Here is a 13774-nt window from a genome sequence, read left to right as displayed (position 1 = left end):
GCCAGAGGAGGCAAACGACTTTGTGAGGAAGAGTCATAGACATATACATAGAATTTACAGTGCAGAAGGAGGCCATTCGGCCCATCGAGTCTGCACCGGCTCTTGGAGAGAGCACCCTACCCAAGGTCAACACCCTATCCCATAACCCAGTAACCCCACCCAACACTAAGGGCAATTTTGGACACTAAGGGCAATTTAGCATGGCCTGCACATAATTAGCACCTAACCCGCACATCTTTGGACTGTGGGAGGAAACCGGAGCACCTGGAGGAAACCCACGCACACACGGGGAGGATGTGCAGACTCCGCACAGACAGTGACCCAAGCTGGAATCGAACCTGGGACCCTGGAGCTGTGAAGCAATTGTGCTATCCACAATGCTAACGTGCTGCCCTAATGGGGGAGTGGACTAGGAGAGATTTGATTATGGCTATTGGATGTGTTTTGGAGTTTTTCGAACTTTGCCTGTTCATGTTTGTAGTTCCTGTCACTGTTTCTGTTTTAGCAATTTGGGGTTCTGTGTTCTTCTTCTCGCACATGATAGTGTGGAGTAGTTTGGTCAATGAGGGGTGGGGATTCTTTATTTCTCATTTTTTGCCTAATATGAACTTTTGGTTTGCATGAGGGATTGGGGTAATTGGATGTCTGGCTCTTTCTGGTTGCTGGACGGAGGCCATCTGGCTAGCGGTTTTGCTAGTTAACCGAAGCAAAGTGGGGTTGGGGGCTGCGGCTAGATGGGAGTGGGAGTGGTTTCTGTTTTGTTTGTTGGATTAGGTAATGGGATTACGTCGGTTTCATTTTTTGTGTTGGGTGGGGGGGGGTGGCGGTATGTGGCTATTTGAGCTGGGAGGGATGGTTAGCAGATGTATGGAAGGGTGAGGAGAGGAGGAGTTTTGGTTGTACAGTCAACCTGGGGGGGGGGTGGGTTGGAATGAGAGGGTAGATAAAATGCTGGCGACGAGGGTCTCTTTATGTATGGGCCGATGCGAGGGTGGAGGCGGTGTCCATCTTGGATGGGCCTGAATTTGAGGCAAGTTGGGGCCCAGTTTGAGGTCCCCACAGAGGGGATATGGCTGACTCTACTAGAGCGAGGGTCCGGAGTCCTCCCACTGGGTTGGTGACGTGGAACATTAGAGGACATAATGGTCCGGTTAAAAGGTCTCGGGTATTTATTAATTTGAGGACTTTGAACGCAGAGGTAGTCTTCTTGCAGGAGACATTTGCAAATTAGGGATCAGACAAGACTGAGGAAAGGAGGGTGAGGCAGGTGTTGCACTCAAATTTTGATTCAAGGTCGAGAGGAGTCACAATCTTGATCAACAGGAAGATGGCATTTACGGCGACTAGAATTTTGATGGACCCTGGGGGGATGATATATTATGGTGAGTGGGGTGCTGCCGGGTGCGCCAGTAGTATTAACATTTATGTACAAAATTGGTTCAACCCAGATTTTATCAAAAGGGTGTTGGCAGCCATCCCTGATCTGGACTCACACCAGTTGATTATGGGGAAGATTTCAATTGTGTATTAGACCCGAGGATGGACAGGTCAAGGCCCAGGTCTTTGGTTACTTCTGGGGTGGCTGTGTTCATGGGACAGATGAGGGGGGCGCATCCATGGAGAATTAGTCACCCAATGGAGAGTGAGGTTTCCTTCTTCTCTCACGTGCACCGGGCCTATTCCAGAATATATTTATTCATAGTGGGAAAGGCGTTACTCCCGGAGGTGGTGGGAGCTGGGTACTCGGTGATAGTAATATCGGACCATGCTCCACACTATGTGGATATGTGATCAGAGATGGGCCGAGCCCAGTGCCTGCCATGGAGGTTGGACACATCACTCCTGGCAGATAAAGAGTTTGTGAAAAGGAGGCTTCAGCCAGAGGGAATTACTTTGATTCTAACCAGAATGGGGAGGTCTCACCTTCCATGTTCTGGAAGCATTGAAGGCGATGATCAGAGGAGAAATAATATTGTACAAGGCCCACATAGTTCAGGCTGGCAGGGCTGAAAGGCAGATGTTTGTAGATTTAGTCTTGGAGTTGCATCGGCAGTACTCCACCTCCCCTATAGCAAAGTTGTTGGCAGACAGAAAGAGGCTACAAATGATGTTTGAGCTTGAATCGGCAAGGAAATGCGGTGAGCAAGCTTCGCTGTGTGCGAGGGACATTTTATGTATACGGGGATAAAGATTTCAAAGATGGCACCGGAGAGTCGACTCTCTGCAAGCTCTCCCAAACAGATCCACTTTTTACTTAACTTATACTCGTTCTAATCTTTTAAAAATTAATTCTAAAACTAACATTATTACTAACCTCTCTCTTTTATCCTCTCTTGCAGGTTTGAACATCCTCCGAGGCCCGTGGAGACCTTTTGACCCGACCTGACCTGACCTCCGTGACCTGGAAGAAGATCGGACCCAAACCGGACGTGAAGCCTCGACCTCGATTTGGAGCCGACCCGGACTTCGGAGCTCCCAACCCGGCCTAACTACCGACGCCAGCCCCCGGATCGCCTTGCCCAGTCACCGGAGCTCCTGACCCGACCCCCGACGGCAAGACCCGGCCCAACGCGACCCCCAGAGACCCGCCCAGCGACCCGACCCGGAGAGGCCCGCCTAACAACCCGACCTACCTGGTGATGGAAGAAAGAAAAATCCACGTGGAGGCCCGACCGGACCTACTTCAAGATCCGACCCCAGGAGCGCCCAGAGAGGGAACAGACCACGGGATCCAGCCCAACCTGCCTCAGGAAGCCCCTGCCCATGACCCAGGACCCCCAAAACGGCGGAGACCCTGCACGAGGACCCGAACGCGCTACAAGGTATTCCCACGCCCACAGAACGCCGGTACCCATCCAGATCGCAAACATGCCCCCATAGCAACCCCTCTACCTCAACCAGTGCACGAGACCCTGCCAGATGTGACCTCAGATACGTAAACAGCGCCCTCGTTCCCGCCAGCGCCCTGGACCCCACCAGGCGCAACCACCTACCTTCCACAAGAGCTGACATCTGCCATTGGATCCCAGGATCATCCAGCAGCACCCGCCGACCGAGGAAGCGAGGGAAACGCGGCGGTCTGCAGGTTAGACTGAAGCAACGCGGTTTCAAGACACCTCTCCCAAACATACTCCTGGCAAACGTCCAAGCGATCGAAAACAAGCTGGATGAACTTAACACCAGACTTACCTCTCAGAGGGAAGTACGAGACTGCTGTGTGCTCTGTTTCACAGAGACATGGCTCACCCCCACCTCACCGGACTGTGCCATACAACCTGAAGGCTTCTCAATTCACTGGGCGGACCGCACGGCATCATCAGGCAAAGCAAAGGGTGGAGGGGTTTGCCTCCTCATCAACTCCTCCTGGTGCTTGGATGTGGCGACTCTGGCGGCCTACTGCTCCCAGACCTGGAATACCTGATCGTGAAGTGCCGCCCATATTATCTTCTACGTGAGTTCACTTCAGCCATTATCACAGCGGTCTACATCCCACCCCAGACAGAAGTGAGGAAGGCGCTGGATGAACTATACACAGTAATAAACAACTACGAGACAGAACACCCGGAAGCCTTGTTCATCGTGGCCAGAGACTTCAACAAGGCCAACCTCAAGAGTGTACTGCCAAAATTCCACCAGCATATCCCCTTTCCCACGAGGGGCGACAACATTCTTGACCACTGCTACTCAAAAATCAAGGGCGCTTACCGTTCCATCCCCCGACCGCACTTTGGGAAATCAGACCATAAGACGGTGCTCCTTCTCCCGGCATACAAGCAGAAACTCAATCGGGAGAATCCAGCTAAGAAGGTTGTGCAGTGCTGGTCCGAGGAGACAGAAGAGCTCTTACGTGACTGCTTAGAGACAGTGGACTGGTCCATATTTAAGAACTCAGCGACCAAATTAAATGAGTATGCCACCACCGTCAAAGACTTCATCAGCAAATGTGTGGACGACTGCGTGCGAAAGAAAGCAGTACATGCATTCCCCAACCGGAAACCATGGCTCAATCGCGAGATTGACTCCCTACTGAAGGACAGATCTGAGGCGTTCAAGGCAAACGACCCTGACCTATACAAGAAATCCAGGTACGACCTCCGCAAAGCCATCCGAGATGCCAAGAGAGAATATCAAACCAAGCTAGAGTCACAGACAGACTCTCGGCGGTTGTGGCAAGGACTAAACAACATAAGGGGCTACAAAGCGAAGCCGAACAGTATCTCTGGCAGCAGTGCACCTCTCCCCGATGAACTCAATGCATTCTATGCTCGGTTCGAGCAGGTAACCAACATACCGCTGTCGAGTGCCCCAGCAGCCCATAATTCACCCATACCCACCATCACAGCTTCCGAAGTCAGATTGGCCTTCCTGAAAGTGAACTCTCGGAAGGCAACGGGCCCAGATGGGATCCCTGGTCGTGCACTCAGAGCCTGCGCGGACCAGCTGGCAGAGGTATTCACGGACATCTTTAACCTGTCCCTACTCCACTCCGAGGTCCCCACCTGCTTCAAGAAGACCACCATCATACCGGTACCAAAGAAGAACCAGGCAAAGTGCCTCAATGACTACCGACCAGTGGCCCTGACTTCAGTCGTAATGAAGTGCTTCGAGAGGTTGATCATGAAGCGCATCACCTCCATACTCCCAGAACGCCTTGATCCACTGTAATTCGCATACCGCTGCAACCGGTCCACATCAGACACCATTTCCCTGGCGCGACACTCATCCCGAGAGCATCTCGAAAACAAGGACTCCTACATTAGACTCCTATTTATTGACTACAGCTCCACCTTCAACACCATAATCCCAGCCAAGCTCAAAGCTCCAAAACCTGACTTGGTTCCCCACTCTGCAACTGGATCCTTGATTTTCTGACCAACAGACCACAATCAGTAAGAATGAACAACAACACCTCCTCCACAATAGTCCTCAACACCGGCACCCCGCAAGGCTGCATACTTAGCCCCCTATTCTACTCTCTGTACACACACGGCCGCGTGGCAAAACTTGGTTCCAACTCCATCTGCAAGTTTGCTGACGATACGACCATAGTGGGCCGGATCTCGAATAACGACGAGTCAGAATACAGGAGGGAGATAGAGAACCTAGTGGAGTGGTGTAGCGACAACAATCTCTCCCTCAATGCCAGTAAAACTAAAGAGCTGGTAATTGACTTCAGGAAGCAAAGTACTGTACACACCCCTGTCAGCATCAACGGGGCCGAGGTGGAGATGGTTAGCAGTTTCAAATTCCTGGGGGTGCACATCTCCAAAAATCTGTCCTGGTCCACCCACGTCGACGCTACCACCAAGAAAGCACAACAGCGCCTATATTTCCTCAGGAAACTAAGGAAATTCGGCATGTCCACCTTAACCCTTACGAACTTTTACAGATGCACCATAGAAAGCATCCTATCGGGCTGCATCACAGCCTGGTATGGCAACTGCTCGGCCAAGGACCGCAAGAAACTTCAGAGAGTCGTGAACACCGCCCAGTCCATCACACGAACCTGCCTCCCATTCATTGACTCCATCTACACCTCCCGCTGCCTGGGGAAAGCGGGCAGCATAATCAAAGATCCCTCCCACCCGGCTTACTCACTCTTCCAGCGTCTTCCATCGGGCAGGAGATACAGAAGTCTGAGAACACGCACGAACAGATTCAAAAACAGCTTCTTCCCCACTGTCACCAGACTCCTAAATGACCCTCTTATGGACTGACCTCATTAACAGTACACCCTGTATGCTTCATCCGATGCCAGTGCTTATGTAGTTACATTGCATATGTTGTGTTGCCCTATTATGTACTTTCTTTTATTCCCTTTTCTTCTCATGTACTTAATGATCTGTTGAGCTGCTCGCAGAAAAATACTTTTCACTGTACCTCGGTACACGTGACAATAAACAAATCCAATCCAATCCAGTCGATTATTGGCTCACCAACAGAGACAGCAGGCAGCCACACAGGAAATAGATCAGGTTAAAGATGAGGGGGGAGAGCTGGTTACTGCCCCAGACAAGATTAATGCGCCATTGAAATTTTTAAATCGAGGACTATATAAGTCTGAACCGCCAGAGGACGGCTCGGAGATGAAGCAATTTTTAGATGGATTGGACTTCCCAGTGGGAAGTGAACTTGACCAGTCTAATGGAGGTGAAGGGGGACCTGAGGAGGTGGGATGCCCCCCCACAAACCTTGGTGGATAGAGTATACATGGTCAAAATGAACATTATTACTGAGGTTTCTATTCGTGTTCCAGAATCTTCCAATCTTCCTCCCTAAATCGTTTTTCTCTAGGATCGATAGACTAATCTCTGTCTTTGTCTGGACAGGAAAGACTCCCAAGATTAGAATAGCTTTCCTGCAGAGAGGGCGACTATCACAGATGTGAGCAATGGGTTGACGCTACTAAACCTGATACTCTATTACTGGACAGCGAACATTGGGAAAGTGCGAAAGTGTTTTGAAGAGCCGGGTCCGGGGTGGGGTCGGATGGAGGAGGCCCTTTGTGTAGGGTCATGTCTAAGGGCATTGGTTACGGCCCTTCTTCCGGTCTCCCCAGCCAGACTCTCGACAAGCCCAGTGGGAGTGGCAACTTTAAGAATTTGGAACCAGTTTAGACAACATTTTTGACTGGGGGACATGTCTTTACTGTCGCCAATTTATGATGATCATAAATTTGCACCATCAGGGCTGGACGCAATATACAGCGTATGGAGGAGAAAAGGGGTTGAGAAGTTCAGGGATTTGTTTGAGGACGGTAGGTTTGCAGGTCGGGAGGAGCTGGAGAAGAAATTTCAACTTCCAAGGGTGAGTGCATTTAGGTATTTGCAGGTGAGGAACTTTATTCGTAAAAAGCTGACTTCATCCCCACCAGTTGCTGAGACCCACATTGATAGCTAGGATGCTATCATGGGAAGAGATGGGGAAAGGGAAGATCTCCGAAATATATGTTTGCTGGAGGCGGGGAAACCACCACTAGAAAAGGTGAAGGGGAATTGGAAAGAAGAGCTGGGCTTAGAGCTGGAGGGAGGGTTGTGGAGTGAGATCCTGCATAGGGTGAACTTTACCTCCTCGTGCGCTAGATTGTGCCTGATAAAGTTTCAAGTAGTACATAGAGCACTTTTGTGAGGGCCACGAAGAATCCAGCACGATTTTTAAGGATACAAAGTAACAACATTTATCTACAATAACATATATATATATATGTATAACAGGAGCAGCACCAGCAGCAGCAGAGGCAGCAGCAGCAGCAGCAGCAGCAACTTCCCTTTCTGCACACTCCTTCCTGCTGGTTCCAAACTGGCCAGCTTTATTTATACTAGGAGTTTACTAATGGTTTCTCCGCCCCCCTCATTGGGGCAGCTCATACTCCCACAGGATTGTGGGATTGTCATTAGTCCCCAGCCAATGGTAAGCAGGCAGGTTAAAACATCCCCCCCCCTCCCCCCAAAGTCCAAGGAATCCACCGAAGACCCTGGCGAAGGAGGGCGTCGGACTCGTTTTGCCGCAGGCCGGACACCATTTGCACGCGACGCTGGATCAGGCGGCGTGTAACGAGACGGAGACCGGCGCTTCCGTGAGGAACGGCGTAATGGTTGTACATCCACGGCCCGTGGACCCGAGGATTCCCCCTCTGATGCGTCCTGTGTCTCCATCTCGGAGTCAGAGTCTGCTGCCTCCGTCATGTCAGCGTCTCTATCTCCATTCGGTCCCGTAACGACCTGCGCAGGCTTTGAGTGAGGCACCAGTGGAGGATTGTGAGGACTACCTTCCCTCGTCTCTGGTCTCTGCGGCTGTAGAAATGAGCTCCGGGGGCGGGGAATCTTTTGAGGGGATAGTCTTCCGGACCGAACGTGGTCTACATGTTTGCGCTGGAGACGACCCTGGGCTTGCACCTGGTAAGACATAGGGCCCGTTTGGCGAAAGCTTATGCCAGGAACCCACTGGGCACCACCAGCAAAATTCCGACCGAACACTGGGTCACCGGGCGCAAACTGCCGAATCGGCCGATGCCGAGAAAATCCCTGTCCCTGCCGTTCTTGTGTGCAGCGTACTTTTGTGCCAATGTCCGGGAAAATCATACTAAGGCGGGTGCGAAGTCTCCGGCCCATTAGGAGTTCTGCGGGAGCTACCCCAGTCACCACATGGTGGGTGGTCCTATACGTAAACAAAAAGCGAGCCAGTCTCGTGTCCATTGATCCGGAAGACTGCTTCTTTAGGCCTCTTTTGAATGTCTGCACTGCGCGCTCTGCCAACCCATTTGAAGCCGGGTGGTAAGGGGCAGTGCGGATATGGCGTATGCCGTTCATCTTTATGAACCTCGCAAACTCCTCACTTGTGAATGGAGTGCCGTTATCCGTGACCAGCACCTCGGGGAGGCCATGCGTGCTAAAAGACAAACGCATTTTTTCAATTGTTGCGCAGGACGTTGTCCCCTGCATCTTATGCACCTCTAGCCATTTAGACTGGGAGTAGATTAATAGAAGGAACATGGATCCTTGAAAAGGGCCTGCGAAATCTGCATGCAAGCGTGCCCAAGGCCGCCCTGGCCATTCCCAGTGATGTAGGGGCGCGGCCGGCGTAAGCTTCTGACGCTCCAGGCAAATGGAGCAGTTTTGGGCCACCTTCTCAATGTCGGTGTCGAGGCCTGGCCACCAGACAGAACTCCGGGCCAACATTTTCATTTTGGTCACACCTGGATGCCCATTGTGCAAGTCTCTTAGTATCAGCTCCTGGCTTTTTTCCGGGACAATCACACGCGTCCCCCACAAGAGGATGCCGTCTTCCACGCTGAATTCTGACAGCTTGGAGGAAAATGCACACAACTCGCCTGGGAGCTGTCTATGCTGCCCACCATACAGGACTATGTGCCGAACCTTTGACAGGACTGGCTCCGTCTGGGTCCACTCACGGATCTGTGATGCTGTGACAGGCAAGGTGTCCATAAAATTTAGGGTTGCAACCACCTCACCGGTCGTGGGGGTCGACATGGGGCCGGTCGATAAAGGCAATTGGCTCAGTGCGTCAGCATTCGCTATCTGCGTTCCTGGTTTGTGCTCCAGGGAATACTCGTATGCAGCAAGCAGCAAAGCCCAGCGCTGGATCCTTGCAGAAGCAATGGGCGGTATTGGCTTATCCTCTCTGAAAAGTCCCAGCAGGGACTTATGATCAGTCACGATAGTGAAATGGCAGTCATACACGTACTGGTGGAAGCGTTTCACTGCAAAAACCACTGCCAAGCCCTCCTTCTCGATCTGCGCGTACATTTTCTCTGCTGCAATCAATGTGCGGGAGGCGAAAGCTATCGGTCGCTCGGCCCCGTTCGCCATCTTGTGGGACAGGATGGCCCCAATACCATACGGGGATGCATCACATGTGACGAGCAAAGGCTTTCCAGGATCATAGTGGGTTAGTAACCCAGACGACGACAATTGTTGCTTTACCCGCCGGAAAGCAGTTTCTTGCGGCTGACCCCAAACTCAGGTGTGATCTTTCTTTAGCAGAAGGTGCAACGGGGCCAGCGTAGTTGCCAGATTGGGGAGGAACTTCCCGTAATAGTTTACAAGACCGAGAAAAGAACGAAGATGCGAAGTGTCAGTCGGGGCGGGAGCCTGTTGAATCACACGCACCTTCTCTGCGACGGGGTGCAAACCTTTGCGGTCCACCCAATAACCTAGGTAGACTACTTCCTTTGCCTGAAATACGCACTTTGTGCAACGTAAACGGACTCCAGCCTCCGAAAAGCGTCTAAGGACAGCCTCCAGATTTTCCAAATGTTCCTGCTCCGACGTCCCTGTAATCAAAACGTCATCTAAGTAGACAGCGACAAGTGGTAAACCTCTCAAAATGCCCTCCATAACACGTTGAAAAATTGCGCAGGCAGAGGATACTCCAAAGGGCAACCGTGTATATGCATACAGGCCCCGGTGTGTATTAATCGTTACGCATGTTCGGGAGGTAAGGTCCAGCTCCAACTGTAGGTAAGCGTGACTCATGTCTAATTTTGTGAAGGAGAGTCCGCCTGCAAGCTTCGCGTAGAGATTCTCTATGCGAGGCATTGGATATCGGTCGAGTCGGGAAGCCGTATTCACTGTAAGTTTATAGTCGCCACACAAACGAACTATGGCATCTGGCTTCATTACAGGTACAATTGGTGCTGCCCAGTCAGCAAAACGGACGGGCCTGATAATACCCAAACTCTCCAAATGAGTGAGCTCCCCTTCTACCTTCTTGAGCAAGGCGTAAGGCACCGGGCGCGCCCGGAAATAGCGCGGCGTGGCTCCTGGTTCGACTTGGATACGTGCTACGGCCCCAAACCAGGCTGCAATACATCTGGGTATCGTCCTATCACCTCAGTCAACCCTTCAGAAACTGTTTGGAGGATGTGCTGCCATTGCAACCGCAAATGGCGCAACCAGTCCCGACCCAACAGGCTGGGCCCATGGCCGTGCACCACGATAAGTGGGAATCACCCCTCCTGGCGTCGATAAACAACAGGGGTCATTGTAGTTCCTGCAATGTCCAGTGGCTCCCCCATGTAGGTGGCCAACCTGGCCTGTGAGTCGGTTAATGTAAGGGTCTGTATACCCTGCTTGATGCGGTCAAATGTCCTCTGGGCGATCACGGAGACCGCTGCGCCAGTGTCCAACTCCATCTCAAGCGGGTGACCATTGACCCGTACTGTCACCTTAATGGGGGCCACACGGGGAGCTGCCACACAATGCAGCTGCAGGCAGTCGTCCTCCGTCTCCACGTCCTCAGAAGTAGTCGCCGCAGGTTCATCCGCATGGAAGGTACGGCCCTTGGGCTGGTCCCAGTTTCGGTCGGAACGACGGCGCCTCTGGCGCCCCCAGGACCGGCGTCCGCGACGGGGTCGGCGCCTACAAGTCTGACACGGACATGGCTCCGCATCCATTGGTTCTGGAGAAGGCTCCCTTCGGGGAGGAATGTCCGACGGCCACTGGCGTCGGTCCGGACGTCGCCTCGCCCAAGGTACCGCAGGAGTGCGGGGGGACATTTTCGGACGGAAGGGGTTGCGCCCCAAGGCATGCACTTCCATTCCCTGTAGCTCCTGCACTCCTCGCTCTGCGCTCACTCGGGACAATACTATTTGAATGGCCTGTTGAAAAGTCAATGTTGGCTCAGCTAACAACTTTCTCTGGGTGGCTGCATTGTTAATACCGCAAACCATACGGTCGCGTAACATTTCTGACAAGGTCGCATCATAGTCACAGTACTCTGCAATCCTGCATAGCCTGGATAGAAAATCGGCAAGGGATTCTCCAGGGGTCCTCTCAGCGGTATTAAACCGGTAATGCTGGACTATCTTGGCAGGGTTGGGTTAAAATGTTGCCCCACTATATTCACAAGTTCATCAAACGTTTTGGTGTCCGGCGCAGCTGGGTACGTAAGGCTCCTAATCACCCCAAATGTATGCGGGCCGCGGGCGGTGAGCAATATGAACACCTGGCGCTCGTTTTCGGTGATATTGTTTGCTCGGAAATAGTAACGCATCCGTTGTGTGTACTGGTTCCAGCTTTCCAGCGCAGCATCAAAAACATCCAGACGTCCGTACAGAGGAATGGTATAATAGAAAACAACTTCCAACCTGTATCCAACAAAAATCCAGGGAGGTGGCTTCAGCAGTGTAGACAGCTATTCACTTTAACCCTCGTCGCCAGTTTTGTGAGGGCCACGAAGAATCCAGAACGAGTGTTAAGGATACAAAGTAATAACATTTATTTACAATATATATATATAACAGCAGCAGCAACTTCCCTTGCTGCACACTACTTCCTGCTGGTTCCAAACTGGCCAGCTTTATTTATACTTGGAGTTTACTAATGGTTTCTCCGCTCCCCTCATTGTGGGATTGTCATTAGTCCCGAGCCAATGGTAAGCAGGCAGGTTATAACAAGCACATAAACTAAGACGCATGTGAGTGGGTTCTTCCCTGGGGCGGAGGACAGATGTGAGCAATGTTCAGGGGGGGGGGGTCTGTGATTCACTCACACATATTCTGGTCCTGCCCAAGTCAGTTGGGTTCTGGACCTCATTTTTTTATATCATGTTGGGGTCAAACTAGAGCCGTGTCCTCTGGTGGTGATCTTTGGGGTGTCAGACTCCCCAGAGCTCCTTGAGGGGGGGGGGGAAGGCTGACGTCTTGGCCTTTGCCTCCTGGGTGGCCCAGAGATGAGTCTTACTTGGGTGGAGGTCGGGGGTGCCACCCAGGGCCTCGGCATGGTTGAATGACCTGGCAGAATTCCTGCAATCGGAAAAGATTAATTATACCCTGAGAGGGTCGGAAGAATGGTTGCCATTCATCACTTTCTTTAAGAACCTATTTGTGGTCAGCAGTTAGGGGGATATGGCGGGAGGGTTAGGAAATAAAGGGGTAAGACAGGAAGGATGGTCGGAATGAGGGAGGATAGAAGATTTCGGGTTGTTGCTGTTACTTCGGTAAAATAAAAATGACAAACTTTGTATGATATAGTTATACCTTTGAATCTGAGAATCTACTAATGTTTGGAATAAAATAAAAAAAGAAATAACTTCTAGCACTTGTACGTTTCTCATCATCAGAGGGACCTGTACTTTTTGCTAATGTTAGTGCCTTTGCTTCCACAGAGCTATAGGGCTGGATTCTCCGTCCCGCCGTGCCAGATTTCTGGTTTAGCACGCTGGCGGGATGCTCCATTTCGCTGGCTAGTCAATGGGGTTTCCCATGTTGGGGCAGTCCCACACCGCCGGGAAACCCACGGGCTGCCGGCAAAATGGAGCATCCCGCTGGAGGAGAATCCAGCCCATAGTCTTTTTGAACTTCCATGACAAAATTCTTAACTGAGGCTAACAACTGTGCAGCATTCAATAAAGTTGCATCAACATTTTGCAGCGATTTGCTGACGCCATTAATTCTTTGAAGTAAACGGTTCCACAAAACAGTAAAACAGCTGTTCAAACTTCTCCGCTAAAGAATTTGCTTCAGCTTTCACATGTGTTTTTTCTGAATTTGATGTGGCTATACCTGATAAAGTCTCCTTTATATCAACAAAGTTCATCTTCAAAGCCAAAGCAACATCTGCACAAGCAGACAAACTGGTGTCACAAATTTATTTGACCGTCAAATGTTTTCCATTTGCCTGCTCCAAGCATGATTGCACACATTCCACCATTGTGTGGAAACTGAAAAAAAGACATATATGTTTTGAACAAAGTTTAAAAAATGTATAGCACCCACCGGATTCAGCTGCAGCGTTGCAGATTGAATTGAAGGAGTAACTGGAATATTGGATGAATAATGCCCAGGGGTTGGCATTGTTCAGTCTTGCTTGTAGACATGTATACTTTCTTGCCATATTTGCGATATTATCAAAGTTCTGCCCCTGACAATTTTTGATGACCAAGCCTAAATTTGCAATGATTTCCAAAACAGTTGTCTCCAGACACTCAGAAGTGTGGGATTGTCTAAGTCATCAGATAATTCATCCTTACTTTCGGTGGATGAGTGTGAAGGTGCAGATTGTGTACTGTTAAATACTTCAAACGCGTTGAAGTAAAATGACAAACTGTCTTTTTGCCCAGCTTCGTCCTCTTGCTTCACCTTCAATTTTCAGCATTTTTGACTACCAGATTAATGATGCCGCTTCACATGAACTGATCTTTCATGATTTTAATGAATATGAATTTTGTGAAAGAGCAGGCTTATTTTGCCATCCTCCACCCTGGGGTCGAGTCGCGCCTGCTCCCCTCGCTGCTTGATGACGGCTACCCCGAG

General features: G+C 50.8%; 1 protein-coding gene across 2 annotated transcripts in view; it reads right to left on the bottom strand.

Moving 5' to 3' along the window:
- The window catches only part of cnbd1 (cyclic nucleotide binding domain containing 1), a 427576-nt gene that overhangs the window by 147209 nt on the left and 266593 nt on the right, over positions 1-13774 (bottom strand). The window lies entirely within an intron of this gene.

This window comes from Scyliorhinus torazame, chromosome 11 (genome assembly GCF_047496885.1).
Source record: "Scyliorhinus torazame isolate Kashiwa2021f chromosome 11, sScyTor2.1, whole genome shotgun sequence".
In the NCBI taxonomy this organism is placed as follows: domain Eukaryota; kingdom Metazoa; phylum Chordata; class Chondrichthyes; order Carcharhiniformes; family Scyliorhinidae; genus Scyliorhinus; species Scyliorhinus torazame.
Note: the sequence above shows the minus strand (reverse complement) of the source record. Positions and strands in the feature narration are given on the sequence as shown.